This window comes from Mesocricetus auratus, unplaced genomic scaffold, assembly GCF_017639785.1.
Source record: "Mesocricetus auratus isolate SY011 unplaced genomic scaffold, BCM_Maur_2.0 Super-Scaffold_100004, whole genome shotgun sequence".
Lineage (NCBI taxonomy): Eukaryota > Metazoa > Chordata > Mammalia > Rodentia > Cricetidae > Mesocricetus > Mesocricetus auratus.
This window is the reverse complement of record NW_024429189.1, coordinates 60439195-60464426: the sequence shown is the minus strand read 5'-3', so window position 1 is coordinate 60464426 and position 25232 is coordinate 60439195. Positions and strand designations below refer to the sequence as shown.

The 25232-nt window shown below is 48.3% G+C and overlaps 1 long non-coding RNA gene across 2 annotated transcripts; it reads right to left on the bottom strand.

Annotated features, from left to right (window-relative positions):
* Positions 1–14809: 14809 nt before the first annotated feature.
* LOC121140438 lies at positions 14810–22629 on the bottom strand. Of its 2 annotated transcripts, none has more exons than XR_005877274.1 (3): positions 21845–22629; positions 15658–15876; positions 14810–15359 (listed from the first exon to the last, which is right to left on the bottom strand). It is a non-coding gene; the product is annotated as an uncharacterized LOC121140438 (long non-coding RNA). The 2 variants fall into 2 exon arrangements; XR_005877275.1 differs by lacking the exon at positions 21845–22629 and adding an exon at positions 17668–21143.
* Between the last annotated feature and the right edge of the window lie 2603 nt (positions 22630–25232).

Genomic DNA, 25232 nt, shown 5'->3' with positions numbered 1-25232 from the left:
CCCAGTCCTCAGTGAGCTCAGGGAATTGCTCAGTCTACTGGGTTTTAGTGGTTACTAAACACTTACTCCAGCCTCATTTCACCCCATCCTCCTTTGCTAGATCAAACCAAGGGCTCCACACATGCTAAGAAAGTCTCTGACATTGAGCTGCACCCCAGCCCCACCTCAGGCATCATTACACCAGTACTCAAACGTTGAAAGCATGTCTCTACTCCAGGCTGTACCTATTAAATGTCACCTCTGTCTGCTATCTGTCTGTATTGGTAACTTCCTCCTGATGTGACAATACCTGACAAAAGTAACTTAAGGAAGGGAGAGAGAGGGGAAGGGAGGGAGGATAGAAAGAGGGAGAGGAAGAAGGAGAAGGAAGAGAGGGAGGGAGAAAGAGGAAAGGACGAGGGAAGGGAGGAAGGATTTCCTTTGGCTCATGCTTTGAGATCGCAGTCCATCACGGTGGGGAAGTAAAGGCAGCAGGAACGACGCAGCTGATCACATTGTGTCCACAGTCAGCAAGCCGAGAGACAGACGCTGGTGCTCAGCTCAATTTCTTCTTTTTATTCAGCCTAAGACTTCAGCCCATGGGTGGTTGGACTTACATTCATGGTGGGCCTTCCCTCCTCTTTTGGGAAACACACAGGCAGATGCTCCTGGGAAATGTCTCCCAGATGACTCCAAAACCACAACGAAGACTAAGCTTTTTGTTTGTTTGTTTTTTGTTTTCTGAGACAGGGTTTCTCTGTGTAACTTTGGAGCCTATTCCTGGCACTCTGTAGATCAGGCTGGCCTCCAGCTCACAGGGATCCACCTGCCTCTGCCTCCCAAGTGCTGGGATTAAAGGCGTGTGCCACCAACGCCCCGCCCGATTGAAGACTAAGCTTACACTACCTATTTTCCTGTGCTTTGTTCTGCGGTCCAGCTACTTCAGTTCCCACCCGCTCCACCCTCTGCTCAGGGCAGTACACTGCTGGGCTCTCCCTGCTGGCTTTCCTCCCATGCTCTCTGCTGGAGTTCCCTCCTTGAGCTCACCACATCTGTCTCCTGGGTTTCAGAGTTGACACTGCTGCTGTCCAAAGTTTAAAAGACAGTTCTCTCATTTATGTTTGTATGTTTTTAACCTGAGAGAATTTCTTACTTTTCCTGCTTTCTCTTGATCAAATCCCTTACTACCCTAAGGTTTAAAAAACTCTTTATTACATTATTAATTATGTGTGTGTATGTGTTTGTGTGGTGTGTGTGTGTGCATTCATAAGCACCATATGGAGGTCAGAGGACAGCCTACTGGAATTAGTTCTCAGCTTCTGTGTGAACCCTCAGGATTGAACTCAGGTCAGTGGGCCTGTTGTCAGGCACCTACAACAGTTGAGCCATCTTGCCTGCACATCCCAATCTTAAAATTATAAAATAGCAAATGAAATTAACTTAAGATGCTGTCATCAGCCCAAGATCAAAGTTTCCTAGAAGAAAGGACGCTCTGGCTCCCTGAGGCCATCCCAAAGCTGATTCAGACGTGTAACTATAGGAACAGTAGGTCTCAGGACACTGACGGGTACAGTGTGGTGACAGGACTCATGAGGAAGCTCCAGATCTGAGGCCTGACAGCTTAGCCTCCACCTGCTCCTTGTCACAAGGGTTTGCTAAGATTGTATGGGGGCAAAAACAGCCATTAACAGGAAAAGAAAACTGAATATGCCCAGACTCCTTTTCCACCTGGGACTTGTAGAGGTTTTGTTATTATTTTTCCCCTAAACTAGTGGCAGTGAGGCCTTTATTGCCCCCCACAGCCTCCCACGCTCTTTTTAAAGCCACATAATGTGTTTTTGAGTTTCTGTCCATTGCTGAGTCTCCCTGCTTTGTCCTGTGCAAAACCACCAGTTTCCATGGCAACCAGCCGGGCAGATCAAGGAGTCAAGAGACAAGGAGGGGCAGAGGTTCCTCAGAGAACATCTGGGGAGGACAGTCAGGTGTGATCTGGGAGACCTTTCAGATACCACAACCAACCCACCCAGTCTCACACCCCAGCTGCTGTCCTTGGACTGAGACTCCTGGGAAGGCTCGCCCACAGTCCACCCATGGTCAGAGTGCCTGGGCTGTTGGCCCATCTTCATGCCAGCACCTGCTGGGACCCAAGACAGCAAGAAATCTAGCTAGAGAGAGAGAAATAATACGAAGGGAATGCTTCAAGGATTACATGCCCATCTTAGTTATGGTTTCTATTGCTGTGATGGAACACCAAGACCACAAAGCAAGCTGGGGAAGAAAGGGTTTATTCAACTTACATTTTCACATTGTAGTTCATCACTGAAGGAGGTCAGCACAGGAACTCAAACAGGGCAAACCCTCGGGGGCAGGCACTGATGCAGAGGCCATGCAGGGGAGTTGCCTGCTGGCTTGCTCCCCATGGCTTGCTCAACTCGCTTTCTTATAGACCCCAGGGCCACCAGCCCAGGGGTGGCACCACCTACCATGGGCTGGGCCCTGCCCCATCAGTCACTAATTAAGATAATATGGAGGCATTTTCTCAGTTGAGGCTCTTTCGTTTTAGGTAACTCTAACCTTTCTAGGTGACTTGTGTCGAGTTGACATAAAACTAGCCAGGATCACATTGCTTATGTTTAAATGTTTGTTTGTTTGTCTGTTTATTGAGACCAAATCTCATGTAGCTCAGACTGGCCTTGCTCTGTAGCTGAGGATGACCTTGAACTTCTGACCCTCCTGCCTCCAGCTCCTGAGAGCGGGTAGCACAGGCCTGCACCATCTCACTCAGGGTTTTTAGTACCATGCTGGGGATCACACCCAAGACTTGAAGCGTGCTAGGGGAGTGCAGTCCCCAGGTCACATACCTTGACTTTTAATACTCATTTTTTCAAACCATCTACAATTTAGTTATTTCATTCTTTATACCGTGGAGTTATGATTGTAGCTTATCCAAAGTCAGACACTCCAAAAGAGGTAAAGCCAGTATTAAACTCAGACACATGGCTGCTTCAGCCTGTATACACACCCAAGTACCCAGTCTCTTTGTCTCTCTTCTGGAAGTTTCTTTTGTCTTATCCTATAGTTTAGAGAATTTCATTAGAGAGCCTCTCTTGTGTCCTACCCCGATGCCTCCCAACACATACTACCATGCCTCTCCCTTGTTCCCCCTCCCCTGTCTCTCACCCCACCTCTCTGGCCCTGTAGCTCTCTGCCTCAAGCCTCTCCCCTCCTTTCTGCAGATAAATATATCATTAAATTCAAGCCCCTGGAAGATGAATTAAGCACAGGGACAAATCTCAGCATGGCCTCTGCACCCCATGCTGTGTGGACCTGTCATTAATGAAGGGACACATGGCCTCATCCCCACTTCATTCTCTACAATTCCACCTGCTCTGTCCAGACAGGATGAGCAGCAGCCGACATCAGAAACCTGGGGTGGGGGTGGGGGCGTGCTGAGGGAGAGCGGCTCCATAGCATGCTGGGGGAGGGGCCGGCCAGGCCTAGCCTTTCCCTGGGCTGCAGAAGAAGCAGGTATCTGAAGCTCCTCCTTCAGGTGGCCCTCCCTCCTGCCCTCACCTTCAGAGCTGGTTCCTGAAGGGATCAAGGTTATAAAGCCAAGCCCTGCCCTGATACCCAGTAGGTGCTGCGAGCAACACCAGCTGCACCTGAGTTGCCCAGTAAACAGCTTGGGGGCAAATTTTCCTCCAGCCTGTTCCATCCCCAGCATGCCCCCACCTCCTCTGCCCTGTTCATCTCTTACTGATGCTGGGGCCACAGGCCATGGGGGATCACAGGGGTCTTCCATCACGGTGCTCAACCCTGCTTTGTAAACAAGAACCCAAGGCTGGGAGAGAGGATACAGCATGAGGCCATGAAATAGACCCATCTCCCATGACTCCATCCCTGCTTGGCTATGACAACCACTGTCCCCGGCTACTACTCCAGGCAGCTTGTTGAGAGCAATACTCCCGGCCCTGGGATCCTAAGTGTCCTGAAGACTTCAGGAAAGGTCTTTCTACAGCAAACCTGGGGAACAGGAGGCCTTTCTGCACCAAGGTCTAAAAAATAGCCTGGGGGTTGGGAAGGAGCGCTTGGCCAGACTGAGACAGAGGGTATGTCTGACTCTGGCATCAGATCCTGGAAGTCCCCAACTCCAGGTATCGTATACTAGGCTGTCAGAGTTGCTGCTGATCAGAGACAAGTTACCCGGTGTTACTTCCGTCACCTGAAACAGACATGCTCTTGTAATGACTGCACTCCAGGAAAGAACCGGTGAGAAATGTCAGATAGGGTACAGGGGAGGGCTGCATAAACACATAGCCTCTACTACAAGCCTGCCTGCTAGGACCACACCACTAGGTGCTCTTGGAATGCAACAGAACACATGCTGGCCCATGGAGTCCCCGGGATCCTTATGGCAGCCAAGGATGGAAGCCCCACTCTGTACCCAAGTTGTTCACCTGCCAGCAGCTTTGGATTACTGCTACCAAAGCTGACCCTCTATCCTGTAGGCAAGTGGGATATGAGTTCTATGCCCCTCACAGCAAGTTCCTGTGCCTCTCTGTGCCTTGGTTGCTTCATCTGAACATGAGGATAACAATAGTATCTATTATACACGTGTGTATGTATATCAATATCTATGTCTTCCTTATACGTGTGTATGTGTGCATATATGTCAATTATATATGTATGCACAACGTAGCTATTATATACATGTGTGTGCACATCTGCTGTGCTATTTTTCCTAGAGAGAGATGAACAAGAGTCAATTCACCCAAGAGAGGGCACAGATTATAAACAACGGAAATGGTATTTCTTTGGGGTTACTGACAGGCCTATGGGTGACTCATGTCATGAAAGCTGTATCCCTGTGCAGTCCACATAAGAACCCCTCCCCCTAGAGTTCTTATTGCTTCTATAGCCTGGGGGGATGCTGTGAATCCTGTACCTTTCTGGGCTTCCTGGCCTTTGTAACTTCTGTGAGCCTCTTGACACTTGTGAGCCTCCTTCCTCCCTCCAGGAGAGAACACTGCAATGCAGAGGAAACATCTCCTCAATAGTTAGATGTGCCTATGAGAATCTTATATGCCCATGTATATATGAATATTCTAACATGTCTGTGCAAATACAAGGCTTCTAGCAATGTGTAGATATACCCATTAATCTATTTATGTATGTATATGTATGTGCACATACATAGACATGAAAATTCCCTTATTTTTGTAGGTTTCTTTCGAAGATTTTTTTTTTGAGATGGGGTTTTAGTACATAGTCCTGGAACGTGCAATGTAGACCAGGTTGGCTTTGAATTCACAGAGATCTGTTCTCCTCTGCTTCCCAACTCCTGGTATTAAATGTTTATATCACTACTCCCTGTGTGTGTGTGTGTGTGTGTGTGTGTGTGTGTGTGTGTGTGTGTGTGTACTTGAGTGCAAATATTTGCAGAGGCTAGAAGAGGGCATTAGATCTCCCAGAGCTGGAAGTAATGTGGTTGTTAGTCACCTAATGTGAGGTCCTATACAAAAGCAGTACCTGCTCTCAACTCTGAGCCATCTCTTCAAACTTTCCAGCACTTCCATCATATTTTATGTGTATATGTTAAGCTCTATATACATATTAAAATTTTCATTTAACTTTATTGAGGTGTAGCCAGCACATCATCTTTGTCAAAAGACAGAAAAGCAATTGATGTACATATTATACATAGCAAGATGCACTGTTCCCTTGAGATATAATTGGCATATTATATCATATGATTCCCCATGAAAACCATACAATTCCTATGGGGCCCAGTACACAGGTATCCACATAATTAACAATCATCACCACAATGACCCACTCCCATCTCATTCCAAATCACTTACCCACATCTTTCTTCTCTTACTCGAAGCCTAGACTGTGGATGGAAGTTTCTGTTCCTCCTGGTCCTGCAGCCATTTAGTCCCAAATACACACACAGAGGCTTATATTAATTATAAACCGTTTGGCCAATGACTCAGGCTTCTTATTGGCTAGCTCTCTTTTAATTATTAACCCATTCCTATTCATCTAAGTATCTCCATGTAGTCTCAAATTAATGGAGAATGCCCAGGCATCCTATCTTCCTGGTAGCTACATGGTGTCTCTCCAGAGACTCACTCTCCATTCCTCTTCCCAGAATTCTCCTAATCTGGTAGCCCCACCTATACTTCCTGCCTGGCTACTGGCCAATCAGCATTTATTCATCAACCAATAGGAGAAACATATATTCACAGCATATAGAAGGATATCCCCCATTACTAGATGCCACTAATCTATATTGTGCCTGTAAGGTTTACCTCTTATGAATATGTCATGTTTGTGGAACCATGAAGTACATACATGTGGTAGTTTGATGGTAGATGTACCCCACAGTCACAAACATTTGAATGCTTGAACCTCAATTGATGGCTCTATATGGGGAGGCTTAGGAGATGTGGTCTTGCTGGAGAAAGCTCATAACTGGGGGTAGGCTTTGAGAGCTCAAAGACTTTCACCATTTTGAGTTCTCTCTCTCAGCTTCCTGTTTGCTTCCTGTTTGTGGCTCAAGATATGAGCCCTAGCTCTAAGCTTCTGGCTCCAATCATCACGCCCACCTGCTGCCATACTCTTACCATGATAGAGATGGACTTGGGAACCATAAGCCCCAAATAACCCTTCTGTAAGTTGCTTGGTCATGGTGTTTTATCACAGCAACAGAAAAGTAACCAAGACAACATGGTCTGTGTGTCTGGCTTCTTTCACTTAGCATCATATTGTCTTTGAGGTTCATATATATTCTAGCATGCACCAATATTTGCTCTTTCTTGGCTGGCAAGTATTTTTCCATTGTCTGCATATATCATGTTTCATTTAGCTATTCATTCCTTGAGTTGTGTCCATGTTTGACTATTATGCATAATACTATGTGTTCATGTTCATGTGAACATACATTTTCACTTATCTCTAGTATGAGCAGAGTTTGCCTACTGTAGATAATGAAAGAAAGGGGCCCATGGTGAAAACCACACATTGATCATAGTCGTTGGGGTTAAAAGGAAGTGACTATAATCAGGAACACCAAGGAGAGGAAGAAGAGGGTTTGCAGCTTTGAGGTCACCAAGCTCTCGAGGAAAGGTAGATGCTCTTGGTCAGCAGACTAGCTCCCATAATGCCTGGGGGCACAAGCCAGATACCGGTGTTTTTTCATTCCTTCTCCCTTCTAATGCATCAAATCTAACAGACTGCATTATGGGTAAGGATAACTTCTAACAAGAAGATTTCACCTAGTCCGGAAAAGAGACCACCCCAGACTGCTCCATAGACAAGGCGCTATCAACCGGGTAACCAAAACAAACTGCTGCATTCTGGTAGGTGTGATGGAGCTAGTCCCTCACCAGTGTGAAGCTGCAAAGCAATCATGTAACTGGGAGAACAGGGAGCACTGAGTCTAGTTAACAACCAAAGAGACACCTGAAGGTCAGCCATTCCAGGTTAGCAGGGAGCGGGCAGAGAAGGTGAAGTCAGGGGTGGAGAGCTAGGTCTCCACCACCCTAGCTTGATGATCTGAGTGTGAACAGCACATGGTCATCTCTCGGTCTGTCTTGTGGGGACATTTCTAGATCACGTGAGCCCGGCATTAGCTGAGCTTGAGTTATGCTCAGAGAATTAACCAGTCTTAATAGAGATCACCTCAGTCTTTATACCAAAACCCTAAGCCATCTGCTCAACCGATTTTTGCTCTCTTGGGAATCCCTCCCACTCTCAGGGGTCTCTGTTTCTATAACTTCCTACTTTCCTATACTTTCTCTGAGCGAGGCGTGCACTCACCTTCACACTCCCACACAAGTCCAAATCTTTAATCTTCATCATCGTGAGACAATGAACTTGAAAACCACCCACTCAGGTGGACTTTTGGTGACCAATGAGTTCCCAGGATCCAAAGTCCCTGGGCCAAATTTATCCTTGTCTTTGTTCTGAGACTTTTCCACTTTTAGCTGTGCCCCAGTCTCAGCACCAATTACACCCATTTCTAAGGATGAGATTGAATAAGTCTTTCTTTTTTTTTCTGAGACAGGGTTTCTCTGTGTAGCTTTGTAGACCCGACTGACCTTAAACTCACAGAGATCCACCTGCCTCTGCCTCTGGAGTGCTGGGATTAAAGATGTGAGCCATCACTGCCTTGTGAGATTAAACAAGTCTGAATAGATGTTAGAATCACAAACACACACCTCATTCTGTCATCACCGTAGGACACTGGAACTCATTTGCCTCCATCCTCCTCCCAACTCCAGCCCTGGACTACGCAGTTCCACTGCAGTAGATTAAGTTTGTTCTTTCTGGGTTTCCTATAAATAGTACCACACACCAAGTTCAGAGATTCCCAATGGATCAACTTACTTTTCTTTTTTAACTTTAGTACGTGTGAAGTGAAACAGTCAGCAGAAAGCACACCCAGAAGCTTGTGCTGGGGTCTTTGTCTAGGGTGGTGACATCTATACAGTAGTATCTCTCCATGCTGGGCAGCAACAGGGTACAGCAGCTCCCTGTCAGCCAAGGATGCGCGATGACAATGGTTGGGTGGGCGAGGTAGGTGGAGCCAGAGAAGGTTTGAGCATCGTAAGTGGAGGCTCATGTGCGCTCTTTTATCTCACATAGTTTCTGTAGATATGCATTCATGCAGTCCTCCTGCTCGACTCTTCAGAGATGAAAACCAGTGCTGCCTGCGTGTGTGCATGTGTACATGTGTGTGCGCACGCGCGCGCTCGTGTGTGTGTGTGTGTGTGTGTGCGCGCACGCGTGTGTGTGTAAAGAGGCAGAGAGGGCCACGTTTTAAAGAATCACACAAGTACAAAATCTGTAGATCAGACCAAAAGATTGGTGATCAGGAAGGAGTTAACAGGCCAGTTCAGGTCTGAGTGTCCATCCGCTGACCAGACTTACCATTCCTGGGGAGATGAGCCTTTTCCTGCTAATACCTTTGATTAATTAGATAATGCCCAGCCACAGCACAGAGGGACCAAAATTTATTGACTTGAATGTTAATCTTACCTAAATTTTTTTAAAAATCAAAAATTAAAGCAAAAGTCAACTTCTGGGCTGGAGTATAGCTCAGTTAGCGAGTTCTTTGCTAGCCTTCAGGAAGCCCCGGATTTCACCCCCAGCACTGCCTAAAAGACTGTGTGGTGGTATACATCTGAAATCCCAGCACTCGGGCAGCACAGGCAGGAGAATCAGGAGTTCAAAGGAATCCTTGGCTACACAGTGAGTTGAAAGCCAGCCAGAGCAGCTCACATTGCCTGCAGGAGACACTCAGGAGGTCAAGATACTAAGACATTCTGGTGGAGGGAGCAAAGACTCATGGGACAGGAGACCTTCTTGAACATTCCACCATCACCCCTTCCCAGCAGCCTCCAAATAAGGGGTGAGCAGCTGAGGAGCAGCTGCAAAGGGGAAGCAGGTCAGGTGCTAACAGGTGTAAACAGGTGTCCCTCCTCTTCCCTCCCCTCCAGGGGAAGCAGGTCAGGTGCTAACAGGTGTAAACAGGTGTCCCTCCTCCTTCCCTCTCCTCCAGGTGGCCATGGTTCCCTGAATGAAAGTGTGTGTCTAAATGTGCCACCTTTTACACCTTCAACATGTGTGGGCCAATGAAACCATTTTAAAAAATGAGACCGTGCAGTACATTTTTAATTACAGGTGAGATGAAAAAGCTACTGGTGAGAGGTGACAGACTCTTTGGAAGTTCACAACAGGAGGGGCCATCAAGACATCAAGAACCACAGCTTGGGAAAGCTATCGCAGTAGTTGTCAAGGCAAGAACAGATAAGGCAGATGCAGTGGCTCATGCCTGCAATCCTAGCACTTGGAAAGTCAGAAGTCCAAGGTTATCCTTAGCAGCATAGTAAATGTGTGGCTAGTATGGGCTCCTTGAGAATTTGTTTCAGAAAAAGGAAGAAGATGAAAAGGGGGAGGAAGGGAAATAAATTTAAATCCAAGGCCACACACACAGAGACACAGACACACACACACACACAGGCACACAGACACACACACACCATGGGGGGGCAGTGTCAGGCATCTGCAGAGCTCAGGCAAATTCATGAAATCAGACAATCTGGGTTTAAATCCTTTGCTGCTTTGGACTCTCTCACCTTGCAAATATTACTGCACATCCCTCTGCCATGTGTCCTCATGAATGGATCTGGTGGCAGGGTCCAGAGTGTGGCCCTGGGTGAAGACTGCACAGGTCAGTCCTGGAAATGACAGAGCCTGGCCAGCGGTGAGCTATCACTAGACATTGGTGGTGTTTTTCAGCATATGACTAACCCAGTCCTCAGGAGCCTTCCTGAGAGGCTGGGCTGACCATACTGTCCATCTTGTTTAGGGGGTTGGAGAAGGACAGACAGACACGTGCATGTCCAGAAGTCTTTATTTTGAGGGTGTGCTACTCGGTGTCCTCTCCAGAGGACAGGCCTGGGTAAGATGGCCACTTGGCAGGAAGTCTCAATCCAGCAAGGATGGCCCCATGTGAGGTAGGAATCCCTGTCACCTGGGTTCTCTAGTAGAGACTGGAGGACCTTTTTGTATGGAGTACTGAGTTTACCCCTGCAGTTCCAAGGGCCACTGAGCTATGCACACAAGATCGGTAGACAAACACAGGAGTTACCCAGAGATGAGGCCCAATAAAGGGGCCTAGCTTTGGCACTAAACCTCATCCTATTGAGTTAGGGCTTATCTACACATATATGTGGAGATGACAATGCTATCAGTCATTTTCAGTCTGGTAGAAATTGAATACATTAATCATTTTCTCAGGTAGCCAATGATAGAAGAGGTCATAGGCTTCCAAATAAGGACAGAAGACAGCCGTGGGAAATCAAGGTAGGACGCTGAGATAAACTATCCATCTCAATTTTGCCCAGAAGTGGACCTGGAGGAAAAGAAAAACAGTGGAGAGCAGACTCATCATTCATTCTTTTGAGCAACCAACTATTGAGCACCAACTGTGTACCACATTACGTGCAGGGCACTGGAGACCCAGCATGAATCAAACAGAGCCAGGGCTCCCAAGCACCCAGGGTGAAGGAAGATCATGGGGAGCGCAAGTGAGCCTGGCACACCAGTGCCACACGGATGGCCTCTGCCCAGCCACACCCAGGACTGCCTGCCATAGCCCTCTTCTCCCTTTCCAGGGAAAAGAGATACAGACCCTGCCATGCTTAGCTCCTGCTGACTCCGGGCAGGTGGATAATTAGGCTCTGAAAGAAGCCATCTGCTTCAGCCCTTGGGGTCTCCCGAACGACTCCAGCCTCAGCCTGGCTGCCAGCTCTCAAAGCACCGGACTACCTGCCAAGGTCTCCTCTGCCTTCTCTGCAGGTGGCCCGGGATGAGGCTGGTGTCACAGGTCTCCACTGTCATAGGGTGGTCCTACCTGCCTCAGGCCTCCAAGAAAGCTCTCCGGAAGTGGAAGGTAAGTTGAAATCAGTGGGCAGAGACCATGGACGGCAGCCATGAACGGGCAGGGCTGGAGGGAAACAGGCCAGTACTACATAGGCCAATTGGGCCCATTGAGAAGAAAGGGTTGGCAGTGAGATTCTATCTGTAAGGCCATATCAGTCATTGCTGGGAGGAGGAGATGACAGGTGGAGCAGCTGCCTTCAGCTCAAAAGGAAAAGTCACCTGCCACGAAAGTGCTTTGCCTAGAGGACCTTGTGACTTAGAAGGCCACCGTTATCCCCAGTTTACAGGTTAAATGCCTGGTGGCTCCACACCTTTGCATCCAGGTCTGTCTGAGTTCACAGCGTCCTCTTCCCTACCCTCAGCCGGGGGTGTCAGCCCCGGGTTGGGCTTCTCCATCTCTCTTTAGGAGGGTGGATAATCACGTTCCTGAGTCTGGCTCACCCTCCCTCTAAAACAAGAATGGAGGCAGATGAGCACCTGATGCTGAAGGTGTAATGGGCTAAGCGTGTGAAGAGCTCAGACATTCCCAGAAGGCTCCTCATCACACAGAACACCCACTCAAGTCCTCACCATGGCCTCTGACTTTCCCTGTCACCTCTCTGCCCCCCCACCACTGCCGTTCCCACTCAGAAACCCCAGCTAACTCCTGCCTCGGGACCGTTGCAGTGTGGCTCCTACTACCCAAGATACTTTTCCTAGCTGTTAGATCTCTCCTCCTTCAGACACCACTCCAGCAGCATTTCTGCAGTGAGTGCTGCCCCTCCTCTCCTTCCCCAGTGAGTCCTGCCCCTCACCCCCGTTCTTCCCTTTGATTTCACTACAGGTGCCTTGCTGTTTCCTTGTTAGTTACTACTGTTGCTTATCTTTCTGCCCACATAAGAAAACAGCCTGAAGGAAGAGTTTGTCCTGCACTCCCTTGTGTCCCCAGCACTGGGACATTATGGTACACAAAGTAGAACCCCAGGAAATATGAGCTACAATGAAGGCAAATAGCAGGAGGAAGAAATGAAGGGTTGGTTCTTTACCAATCAAGTACCAGGCATTAGAAAAAAAAACCATTTGCCACATTCATTCATTCACTGACTCATTCATCCACAAATGAATACACTTCTTGCAGCTGAATGGAAGTTGCTGCATTCTGTTCACACACTCGAAAGTGGAATGTGTGTTTGTGCAGATTTTTAACTTGGAGGCCATTGCGATCAATGCTTCTCTAATCAGAAACGAGTATTAGTGTGAATGTGGGCATTTTCTGCTCTTGGATGGTGTCTGGAGCAGGACTGCTGGATGATGCAAAACATGTTTAACTATTTAAAAAATAGTGGGCCGAGCAGTGGTGGTGCACAGCTTTAATCCCAGCACTCGGGAGGCAGCGGTAGGTGAATCACTGTGAGTTCAAGACCAGCCTGATCTACATAGTGAGTTCCAGAACAGCCAGAGCTACATAGTGAGACCCGGTCTCCAAAAAAGAGTGAAAACAAATTTTGGATGCTATTGTCGTGTGAGGACACTGGTGTGCATGCAGGCTGGGCGTGGCTCCATGAGGCTGAGATGTAGCCAGGCCACAGAAGTTGATGATAGTCACACGCATCGTTTCGTTTGCACGTGTCACCACACAGCCCACCCATTCCTTCACTGGCACTGCTTTTAAAACTCCTTCCAGAGCTGGGATGTGGCTTAGTTGGTAGAGGGCTTGCTTAGCATGCAATAAACCCGGGGTTCAGTCTCCAGCACAAATCGGGAATGGTGGTCCATGCTTGAAATACTAGCACTCAAGAGGCAGAGGAAGGAGGAACAATGTCTGAGCTGGAGAGATGGCTCAGTGGTTAAAAGCACTGACTGCTCTTCCTAAGGACCTGGGTTCAGTTCTCAGCACCCACAGGGTGGCTCATAGCTACCTGTACTCCAGTTCTGCTAGCCACTGTAAGCCTCTGTGTCTTTATTGTGTACACAAAATTAATGTAGACCCTCTAAAATAAACCAGTAAATATTTTTAAAAGAAGGTCAAGGTTATTGTTGATTGCATAGAGAGTTTAAGGCCAGCCTAGGTTTCATAATACTGTCTCAAAAAAAAGAGCAAAAACAAAAACACACCAAAAAACTAACAAAATAAACCAAGACAACAACAATAACAACAAAAACTTCATGAACACCTGCCTGCTGTTATGTGTCTGGACTCCACGCATCCTTCTACTCCTGTGGCTTTTATTTTTTGGCCACTGCAGGGGCCCTTCCCTGGCAATATGATGTGATGTGCCAATTCCCAAACCCCTTTCAGTACTTGATTTCCAGCCTCAAGCCTGGGACCTGTGAAAAGCCAGGACAAAAGGTAAAGCTATAAAGGCAGAGCCAGAGAATGCTGGGATGGCCCTAGTCACTTGCTCTCTGTTTGCCCAGGCAGGTTGCCTAAGCCACCTGGCAGACACAAAGCTCTCAGTTGCCTTTATTTCCCATCCAAGGAGAAGGACAAGGCCAACTGACCTGGTCCATGATCCTAAGGAGCTCCCAGCCCACAGGAGTGGGGGATTGGAATGGGGGTTTGTTGACCATTACACATTGGAAAAGCACTGTGCGTGATGGTAGGTATCCCAGTGGCCAGAGAACAGAATGGTTCCTGCCATGGAGATGCTCCATGTTAGAGACAGCATTGAACCAAAATGAGGAAAACCTCCTCAGGCAGAGGACCACCGAGGAGCACATGTGTGGAGGAAGAGAGGGGTCAGAGTGAACATTGGCATTGCTCTTCACCTACAGGTTGAAGGCCCAGATGATAGCTTCCAGAACTCATATGGGGCTGTGTGCCTGACAGGTGGCACAGCTGGGCAGACAGTGGTGTACTGGGGATCTGCCTCTGGCCTAACTTTTTGTTTTGTTTTTTTCTCAATATGTTTTTTATTTACATTAGAAACATGCATGCCTCACATGTCAACCCCAGCTCCCTCTCCCACCCCTCCTCCCTTGCCCCTCCACCAGCTCCCCCAGCCCCCACATAATTCCCCAGGGAGGGTGAGGCCCTCCTTGGGGGGGGGGATCTCCAGAGTCTATCATTTCATCATGTGTCCAGGCTAAGAGAGCATCCCTCCATGTGGAATGGGCTCCCAAAGTTCATTTGTGCGCTGTGGTAAACACTAACCGACTACCCAAGGCCCCAGAGATTTCTGAGACCTCCTCACTGACACTGCATTCATGGAGTCTGGATCAGTCCCCTGTTGGCCTCTCAGCCATCAGTTTGGGGTTCAAGAGCTCCCCCTTGTCCAGTCAGCTGTCTTTGTGGCTTTCACCATCATGGTCTTGATTCCTTTGCTCATCACTCCTCCTTCTCTGTCACTGGGTTCCAGGAGTTCAGTTCAGTGTTTAGATGTGGGTATCTGTCTCTGCTTCCATCAGTCACTGGATGAAGGTTCTAGGATGGCATATAAGGTAGTCATCAACCTTATCATCATGGTTGGAGAGATGGCTCAGCCATTAAAGGCTAGGCTCACAACCTCTTGCCTAACTTCAACCAGTGAGAATTGTTGCTGGGCACGACAACCGGCTAGGAGTTGTCAGATTGAGTTTTTTCTTTAAAAGACCAGATGTCCCAGTATTTAAATGAACTGTCTGTAGCATCAAATGCACTGCAGGGTTTGTTAGTCTTTTGAGATAAGATCTCTTGTATCCCTCATTGGTCTGAAAACTAGCTATGGAGCCAAGGGTGACTTTCAACTTCTTGTCTTCTTGTTTCTACCTCTCCGGTGCTGAGATTTGATCCCTGGCTTCACTTAGGTGTTTTTAAATTTCTAGAGAGATCTGATCTTGTTCCAGAGTTCTCAGCTTGTCTCCTCCGCCAGTCTGTGGTCCCTGGACAGTAGTTCAGCTGGAGTCCACCCTCTCAAGGCCTTTGAACCAGGGAATCCAATTCTGCTGTCTTTCCTCCAATCTTCCTCCTGCCCAAAGAGGTTTGACCAGTGGAGAGAACCAGTCAGGACTCAGGAGCCTTGTGCACAGCCTGTGTAGGACTGGTAAGTTTTAATTACTTCTCTTCTTGATCACTGGCATTTGTCTAGAAAGGATAAGGGTGTGTGACTGTGTGTCTAATTAGAGGTGCATCCCTCTCCATTACTTTTAGTTGCATCTCTTTCCTCGGTTCTAATGGAGGCTTTAATTGGGTTCTGGGCATCTGTGGAGGCCAGGGTGGCACCTCAGGATCAACATGGCTTCCCCCTCCCTGGATACCCCCGTTACCTGGAGTCAAAAGGATGAGGAGACCTTTGTGGTTAGGACCACCATGGTTAAGCAGGGCTGATGGATGATGTCCGGTAGGGGGCAGGGTGGCACAGGATGGAGGAGGTAGGGTTCTACCAGGCCACTACCAGGCCCAGGCCCTCTCCATCACCTGCTAGGTCACTGGGTCCTGAGACTTTCAATTTTTCCTGCCCCGTGTACGGGCTCAGTTTTCCAGTTCTGGAAGAAAAGTATCAGGGACAGCAATTAGAGGTGAGCCAGCTACATCCAAGGGTGCTGTGGAATCTCAGGAAGTGCTAAGTCTTCTGCCAGATAATGAGCTTGCTTCTTTCTCAAACCATCTCTCCTTGTCAGTTAACACCGCACGCTGCAGCCACAGAGGGGAGATGAGCATGGAAGTGATGTCTGCCTAAGGAGAGAGGGTTGCCTTCTAAGTCAAACACTGCAGTGCTGGATTAGGCATCGGTGTGGAGGAAGAGGAAGAAACACAGACAGGTCAGAGGCTCCTGTCCTGACCTATAGCTGGGGCAAAGACAAGGCAAGGAAAGGAAGAGCTGTCCAGATGTCTTGTTGGAGCACTGTGACCTTGGGATGCCATTCAGACTTTCTGAGCCTTAGTTCTCTCACCTGTAACAAGGGTTTGGCTCAAAGGTGGTATAGCAGTCACTATGTCTGATGGATGGGAAGGGTGTCTCATGCACCCGCTAGCACCATACCCTGTCATGTCCTGGGAGAGGCACTTAGCACGGTGCCCAGTAAACTCAGGCTCAGCATCCCTCATCCCCAAACCCAAAAGTGTTCTGAGCACCAACATGACACCATACAGGGAAAATTCCACACCATGTGCGATGGCTAATGTCAACAGCTGACTTTACAGGACTTAGAATCTCTGAGGAGACAGCCCCTGCATGTGTCTGTGAGGGACTCTCTAGAGTGGTTGGTCAAGGTGGGAAGTCCACCCTGGATGTGGGCAGCACCATCTGATTGACGTCATCTGGGACTAAGAAGGAGAACGCAAGCTGAGCTCACCTCTCTCTGCTTCCTGACTGTGGACACACTGTGCCTGGCTGCCTCCTGGCGCCATACTGTGGCATCTTCTCACAGTGATGGACAGCACCCTCCAACTGTGAGCCACAGTGAACCAACCCTTCCTTAAGCTGCCTTCCTCAGGATCTTTGTCACAGAGACAAAAAAGTAACCATGAATCTCCATTTTGCACCCAAGTCATTTAAAATTTGTCTATAATTATATCCAGACTGTGTGTGAGGCATATAGGAAGCATCCATGAATTTCAGGTTCAGACTTGAGTCTCACTTAAGATATTTATTCTGTATGTGCAAACATTTCAAAATCTAAACTGAGAAGTACATCTGGTCTCCTGTGCTTCAGATATGAGTGCTCTTCCCAGAGTAACCGTGGCCAGCTCGCCCCTGTGGGCCTCTACTTCCCTAGCCGAGGCATGGCTGTTTGCTCCCTTCCCTGAACACGCAGACTAAGTCACCTTGTATCACAGGGGTAGTAACAGCAGAAGATCACACACAGATCACCACGCTTCTATCAACACTGTCTCACCTAATTATCACAATCCCAAGAGACACACAGATCAGCTAGCATCTGCTGTCATCTTTTGTTTAGTGTTTTGTAGCTAAGAGAACTGGGGTTCAGGGAAGATAAGCCAATGGCCCAAGCTCTAGAATGACTATAGCATTTCAAGGAGACCTAACTCACAGAGATCCACTCTGCTTCCTGATTAAAGGTGTGTGCCTTTAATTCCAGCCCTCTTAACTAGGTTTTAATCACAAAACACTTGTCTAGCTCCGTCCTGGAGACCCAGCTGTAGACCACAGCACATAGTATACAATGTGTTCAGATCTCCCTGGCCTGCATGCTGATAGTCCTGAATGGTCTCAAACTCAAAGCAATCCTCCTGTCTCAGCCTTCCTAGTTTGCGGATTGTAGTCATGAGCCACACATCTGCCTTCTACTTATCCTAACTCCTCACTCACTCACCCCTCTGTGCCCAGGTCCTAGTCCTTTGTCAGCACCCATCTTCAGGAGGGCCCTGCCTTGACTCGCTGGCAGCTCCACAGGTGGGAGAGTCCCCTCTCAGAAGTCTTCACTTTCACATAATCTTGCAGAAGAAGGGTTCCTGTGAATCTAGGAAGCTTCAGGGACTTCCCGAGGTTTGTAAGGTGTTTATTTCCCATGCCTCATTTTAGAATCAAAGCAACCAAGAATGAAAGAAAGACAAGATGAACAAAGAGGTCTGCACAAACCACTTAGAGGCAAATGGGACAAGTTGGAGCTCCTAGGGGAAAAAATCCAAAGAAAGCCAACTGCTGTTGTGTGAGTCAACTCCAGGAAGGTTAGAAAGCCTGAGCACCAATTATTAGAAAAGAAAATTAAGTTTGTCCTAGGGATGGGCAACCCCACCCCACTCCAGAGTGTGTGCTAAGTAGCTGGAAGAAGTGTCTGCTCACTCAGACGGGGCCTTTTCGCAGTCGGATGGAGCTGACAGACGGTTAGGGGGCGCAGCTGTGGCCAGGAGCCTGCCAGACAAGGGGTCCAGCTCCAGCAGCAGGCACAGCAGCTTAGAGTGAAGCTGACCTAAGCCAGATGAAGCAACACAAGTCAGCCCCGCTGAGACCGTCACAGGTGGGACAATGTGTATGGATCATGGAAGGCCAAATGGGGCAGTGTCCCTGTCTCTGTCACTATTCCCAACACTACTCTTCTGACTGAAGAACTGATAAAGGTGGTGAGGCCCTTTCACACCATACTGGGCCTTGCTAACATTTCTTTTTTAGTATTCTCTGAACCCTCAAAGTTGACTACTTGAAATAGACAACAGTGGCCTTCACAGATCCTACACACTCTCTGTATGAAAAGGTCTTGTCACACAATGCTGCCTGAGTGTCTCAGGGACATTTTTAGATTTATTTTATTGCTTCATGTGTGAGTGTTTTGCCTTCATGTATGTCTGTGCATCACATGTGTGCCTAGTGTCCAAGGAGGTGGTGAGCCCTATGTCGGTGCTGAGAATCAAGTTCAGGTCCTTTGCAGAACAAGGGCTCTTAACCCCAGAGTGTCTTACAGATTTTCACAAACGTCTAAGGGGAGAAAAAGGTAAAAACAACAGTAAAAATTTTTCAGAGGACGTCTTGCATATCTGGAGAAAGACAAGTGTCCAAAGCCATAAAATGGTTAAGTAAAAACTGCAGGAGTGGGTAACCTCCCCATGAACTACGGGCCAGGAAGATCTCCAAGCCCCCCAAATGGTAAGATCACTGCCGCTGCTGTTGGCTGCATACCAGAATTAGATAAGTTCCTATGGCTGAAGACAATACATGAGCTGGACACATGACAGAGAAATCAGGCTGGGACTGAACTGGAAGCTCACTCCCTGCTGGCTGACTTTCATAATGTTAAAAGATATATCGAAGGTTGCTGGGGGGAGAGTTTCACTAACAGTCCTACTTGGTTGAAGATGCTGAATGCAACACCATCTAGATATCAAATGTGTCTACAGGCCTACTAGCGGCACAGACTGTTTTGGATACAACCAACAACTTTCTGGTTGGATTTAAAGCCTATTCCACAGAAGGCAAATCACTGCAGATTCTGTGAACCAGGAAAAAAACAACTGGCGGAAGGGAAAGCAACAGCAATTGCTTTGTTAAATGGATATGATATGTCTGTCAAACTGCAAAATGCCGCTGTGCTTAAGACCAGTTACAGAGCACAACTGCCACCTACAATAAAAGGATGTTTTCTTTACAGATGGAGGTGGGCTACAGAGACACTCTTGAGAACAAGCAACTGTTGCTGTGGCAGAGTAGCCCAAGGCTGAGACATCTGCATCATTCCTCAGAGAACACCATGAACCAGAGGCAGAAAATGGAAGAGTTGGAGGAAGGGTGGAGTACTGTGTATCAATTTTGTCTGAATTGAAACTTTGTATCCTTGATGGAGGCTCCTTAAGACTTACGAAGTTCTAAGGCAAAGTTCATTAAGACCCAGGAAGCAAATACATAAGGCACCAGGAAGTCTCTGAAGCTTACTGGACTCACAGGCTCCTCCTTCTCCCTAGGTTCTATCAGCCAAGAGGACTGTCAAGGAGAGGAGACTCTGGCCTGTGGAGCTGCTTGCAAGTTGTGCAGAAAGATCCAGGGTTCCAGCTTTCCTGAGTTGTTGCCCAGGGGTGGGCTTTTGGTGACACAACTGCCTCTGTAAGTAATCTCTAGTCTAAACTTCTGTAAGCAATTACAACAGACTGGCTTTCTCGCCATGCTGGACTCTGGAGGTGTCCTTACTTTGGTCTGTCCCTAGTTCTCTATCTGGGGTGAGTAGATATTTGTTCAAGTCTCCCCAGGAATAGTGTCACACAACACCTAGCTCAATCTTAAGTATAAAAATGGAATCTCTGCCCACTTTTAATTTGCATTTCCCTCATTACAGAAAGAGAATGAGCAACTTTGCATATGTTTAAAAGACGTTTGTAGCCTGGGTGAGATGGTACACGTCTATAATCCCAGAACTCAGAGGTAGAAGCAGTCAAATCAATTATTCGAGGTCATCCTGGGCTGCATGAGACCCTCTCTCATAAAACCAACTAAAAAATAAATGAATAAGTAAACAAATATCATTTGTGGTTCCCATTCCTGCAAACTGTCCCTTCCAACCTTTCTCTACTTTTCTTACGTGGGAGTTTTTCTCTTATTGACTCAGAGGGGCTCTTTACATATTGAAGGAAGTCAACCTTTGTGTATGATATGAAGCTTTTCATTTGTCTTTTGAATCTATGCACTTTAATCAAATTTACAGATATAAACTTGTGGAGTTGCTAGGCTTGGGCCACATTATGAGACCCTCAGAGTTTTAACTCTTGACCCCCAGCTGGCAGCTTCCTCTTGGGCAAGGCCTTCTCTGGGCAGACAGCAAACCCACCCTGGACTTACTCCTACCCCTCCTCACTGCTCTGCACTTGACTAAGACTTCCTGCACATACTCAGACTCTTCTGGCCCGCCCTTGCCTCTGCTGTCTCTACATGAAGCCCCTTGCAGATGTCTGGAGGCTCCTCCCCAACTCCCACAGATCACTCGGGTCCCTGGCCACCCCATCACCTCTTAGAGTTCATACTCCTGACTTTGAGACCCTGTCCCCAGCTGGAATGATGGGGCTCAGAGATGACACAGTGGGTCCACAAGAGGAATGAGGGGGATCATGCCAAAAGGCAGGCAGGAACAGAGTGAGGCTTCCAGGAGCCTCTCTCCTCAGGTCTCAACATGGCTTCCTACTTCACAGCAACTTGGCCAAATTTCTATCTTTATTAATCAAATAACAAATTCAATTAATTACCTCAGATTGTTTTAATTGAATCGAGAGCAAGAACATGGACAGAATCCCTGAAAGTAATGAAGCCTGGCGTCTCACGCATCTGGAGCAGAGACAGTCTTCCCCTTCCTCACAGGAATGGAAGGGCTGCCGCCCCTCACAGCCTGTTCCTAGCGGCTTCACCACCACCCCCACTGCCAGGGCCTTGAGGCCTCCCCCCTCCCACCCATGACTAGGAGCGGTCTCTGCCTCTGCACTGCACCACAACAAGTGTCCCCTGGTCCCCAGTACATGCCTGGCATTTGCAGAAAGACTGGTATCAGGCCCAAGCGCGGCTGCCAGACTTTTGGCAGGGGGCCACACCCTCCTCCAGAAGAGGCCTGAAAGATCTGAAATATTGTCCCTGGATGTCATCACCTGAAGCAAGAGGTGAGGACTGTATTGTAGCCAACTGGGTTTTTTAGTGTTGTTGTTGTTGTTTGTTTGGGTTTTTTGGAGGGAGGGGGTTGAGATGTGTGTTACGTATAATTAAAGACAAGGAAACAGAGATCAGAGAGGTGCAACGCTTTGCCCAAGATTGCACAGCAGTAAAGCTGTGCACCAGTGCCTTCCTGGCTCTAGCTGGGTGCTGGTGCCCATGGTGGTTAATCTTCATTATCAACATGACCGATTTAGAATCACCATGGAAACACGACTCTTCATATGTCTACAAGGGCTTCCCAGAAAGGCTTAACTAAAGAGGGAAAATCCACCCCAAATGTAGGCAGCTGCATCCCACGGTATGAGACTTTAAACTGAGTAAGAAGGAGAAAGTTGGAGCTGGGGATGTAGCTCTGCTAGTAGAGTACTTACCTAATATTCACAGGCCCTGGGTTCGATTCCCAGCACTGCACAAGCCAGGTATAATGGCACATACCTGCAATTCCAGCATGTAGAGAGGTAGAGACGAGAGGATCAGAAATGAAGGTCATTCTCAGTAGTCAAGCCACCCTGGTCTACATGAGACAATGCCCCAAAGACAAGGGAAAAATAACTGAGCACAGACGGACATGTTGTATTATTCCCGACTGTGGAGGCCAGGTGATTGGCCATCTCAAGCTCCTGTTGCCATGACTTCACAACCATGATGACTGCACCCCTGATGTATGAGTCAAAATAAACCAGCCCTTTGTTGCTTTTGTCGGGTGCTTGGTTATAGCAAGAAAATAATGCAATGCTCCACAACCCAAGTAAGGCCCTGCCCCTAGCTTCCTCACTGTTCCCACAAGCATCCCCAGGGGTCACCCTCCAGCCTGCTCAATTCACACGGTCTCCTTCACTTGACTTCACCCTGGACTCCCCACGTCCCTCCATCCTGGGCAAGCCCCTGCTCCATCCTGATCTTCAGATTCATATTGTCTTTAAAAAACAGGATGCAAAGACAGGCAAGACACCATGCTGCCTGGACCTCTAATGTGATGTTACTTTGTGTTACTATTGAATTACCTCTCTGGCCTGGAGAGATGGCCCTGTGGCTAAGAAAACGCATTTCTGTATTGGGCTTACAGAAGTTTGTTTGCCAGTATCCATGTGGGGCAGCTCACAGCTACCTGTAATTCTAGATCCAGGGGGATTTAATGCTTTCTTCTGGATTCTGCATGCACCTGCACTCACCACACACACACACACACACACACACACACACACACACACACACACTTAAAAAATAAGAATAACGGCATGGGCAGGCATAATGGTATGTCTTTGATTTCAGCAAGCAGAGTTTTGTGAGTTCCAGGCCGCACACACACACATACACACACACACCATACAAGGGAGAGAAGCAGAATATTATTACTGTGTTTTACTAGTCTTCCCTCCACTACCCAGGCGTATGTTGGCACCTCCTTCATGCTCTATGCTCATGTTCAGACACCCACCATGCTCTCTACTACCCGGATCCTCAAGTCCAGACACCACTTTAACTCCCAAGATCCTCCCAATGTGACCCTTGGGACAGGCAGCTTGTCCAACCCATACACTGCCCCTGGAACATGGACTCAGCTTTAGTATGGACACAGCAATCCCCACTTCTCAAGGACGCAGGAAGTGCAGTTCCTGGTCCTGCCCACACTGTGGCATCCCACCCTACCCCCACCGTGCCTGATGTATCTCAGGATTGGAACTCCCTCCACTGTCCTCCAGCTGGGAGTCTTCCTTCTGTAGAAACATGGGCTACCTGTGCCCTGAGAGGTACATCCACTCTCCATGCCCAGTGATAAGCAAAGCAGGGTGACCAAGTCAGAGCTCCACCAGCCGACCTTCTGTGGCCCCTGCCAATACCATGACCACCACATTGGGGACACCTCTGTCCTTTCCACCTTCCCTACGAGACTGAGTCTGTCTTCAGCCAAGCCCACTCCTGTGTCTATAGGCATATTTCTCCCAAGAGCTCAGAAACCCATTTTTCTTGCCAAGAACATTCTGCTCAGTCTAATCCTGAACCACAGAATGCTAAGAGGAGACACTCAAGAGGGAAGCCTCCCTTGGGCTCAGCTCCTGCTTCCAGACTTGTGCCCAGCAGGGAACGTGGGTCCCAAAGGGAGAAACCTGCCTGCCCAAGATCCACCTAAGGTCACAGGTGAGCTGGTGCCCGTGGAAGAAGACACAGGTAATTCACTTCCTCAGGGGGCCAAGACACAGGAGTGTCTCTGAAGGAAATAAGCAAGAGCCAGCCACACTGGCCCCACAACCCCTGCATTCCCCAGCAGGTCGTCTCAGGCTCTATCTCCCCTAGGCCTCCTTGTCCATGCTCAGTGCTCTGTGGAGACCTGATAGGTTGGCACTAGCCCCATCTTGTTCTGGTAGTTTCCAGTGCTCTACAAGTATGGGGTTGGGTGGTCAGAACCATGTTTCCTCCGTGTTCTGAAGTCCAGAAGTGCAAAATTACCGTGTGAACAGACTGCACTGTCCCTGAAGACTCTAGGGGAAGGTCTCCTCTGCCAACTCACCTGCTGGTGGCTCTGGATACCCTTGGCTTGTGGCTACAGATGCGTCACTCTGCCTTTGAGGGATATTTTCCTAAAAGACTGTATTTTTCAGACTTCCATTTTTTTCCCTCTGATAGAGGTGCCACTGGTTGGATTTAAGGCCCACCCTACATACATTGTGGCAACCTGGATAATATGTACAAGCCCCCTCTTTCAAATAAGGCCACACTTATAGGTTGTAGAGCCAATTGGTGAGCCCCGGGATCACTGAGAAACTCTGTTTCTAAAACAATAGAGAGAAAGTGATCAAGGGAGATGCCGAGTGTTGGTAAGCACATAATGCTTGGCAGGACTGTCCTAGGTCCTCTCCCAACAGGTGGCTGTGAGTGTACCCTGTGATCCCAATGACCCCACACAGCATCCCCGAAAACCTGGCTTCCTCATGGCACCTCCTGGATGCGATGCTGTTGTCCCCATTTTACAGAGAAGAAAACACACATTGGAGAGCCCTGTGCTCCATGGTGGGGAGCCCCCTCAAAGAGGGGAGCAGAACTGTGCTCCTAGGCACAGAGCCAACGTGGCTCAAAATCTCTTACTGCATTTATTTATGCGTGGTGAGTGCCATGGCCCACATATGAGTTGAGAGGACAACCTCCGGGAGTCAGTTCTCTCCTTCTGCCACGGGGGTTCCAGGGACGGAACTGAGGCTGTCGGGCTTGGAGGCAGGCGCCTTTACCTGCTGAGCCACCCACTGGCCTCTAGTTTGTATTGTGAGGTCTGTTCATTGTGCCCTCTCCACCCTTGCTCCTTTTACAAGGGAGCGTCATTCACCTGGTCCAGACATGGCTGTTACTTGCATAAAATTAAAAGTACCGGACAGTTCGACGTTCACTGATCCACCCAGACCTCTCAGCATCCTCTGGAGGAGGCCTACAGGTATCATTGTCACACTAAAGGATGGCTCATGTGGTGAAGTGGAGGCTTACAGAGGACTCCAGTGCCCAAGCTCCTGCCACTTGGCCGTGCAGTGGGAGAGCCCAGGTCTTCAGACATATGGTTCTGTTTCATCCATTTCTACACAGGCTCAGAGCTGTGTCACTCCTATAACAGTGAAACTTTCACCCTGGATGACATGGAATATTTCACCACCTTGAGGAACAAATTCCCTTCCCACCCACTTGCTAAGTGAGAACAGACTAGCTCAGAAAAACCCCTGGGGCAGGATGCTAAACCCTGTCTCTGCATCTGTTCCAGAATGTTCCACAGCCAGC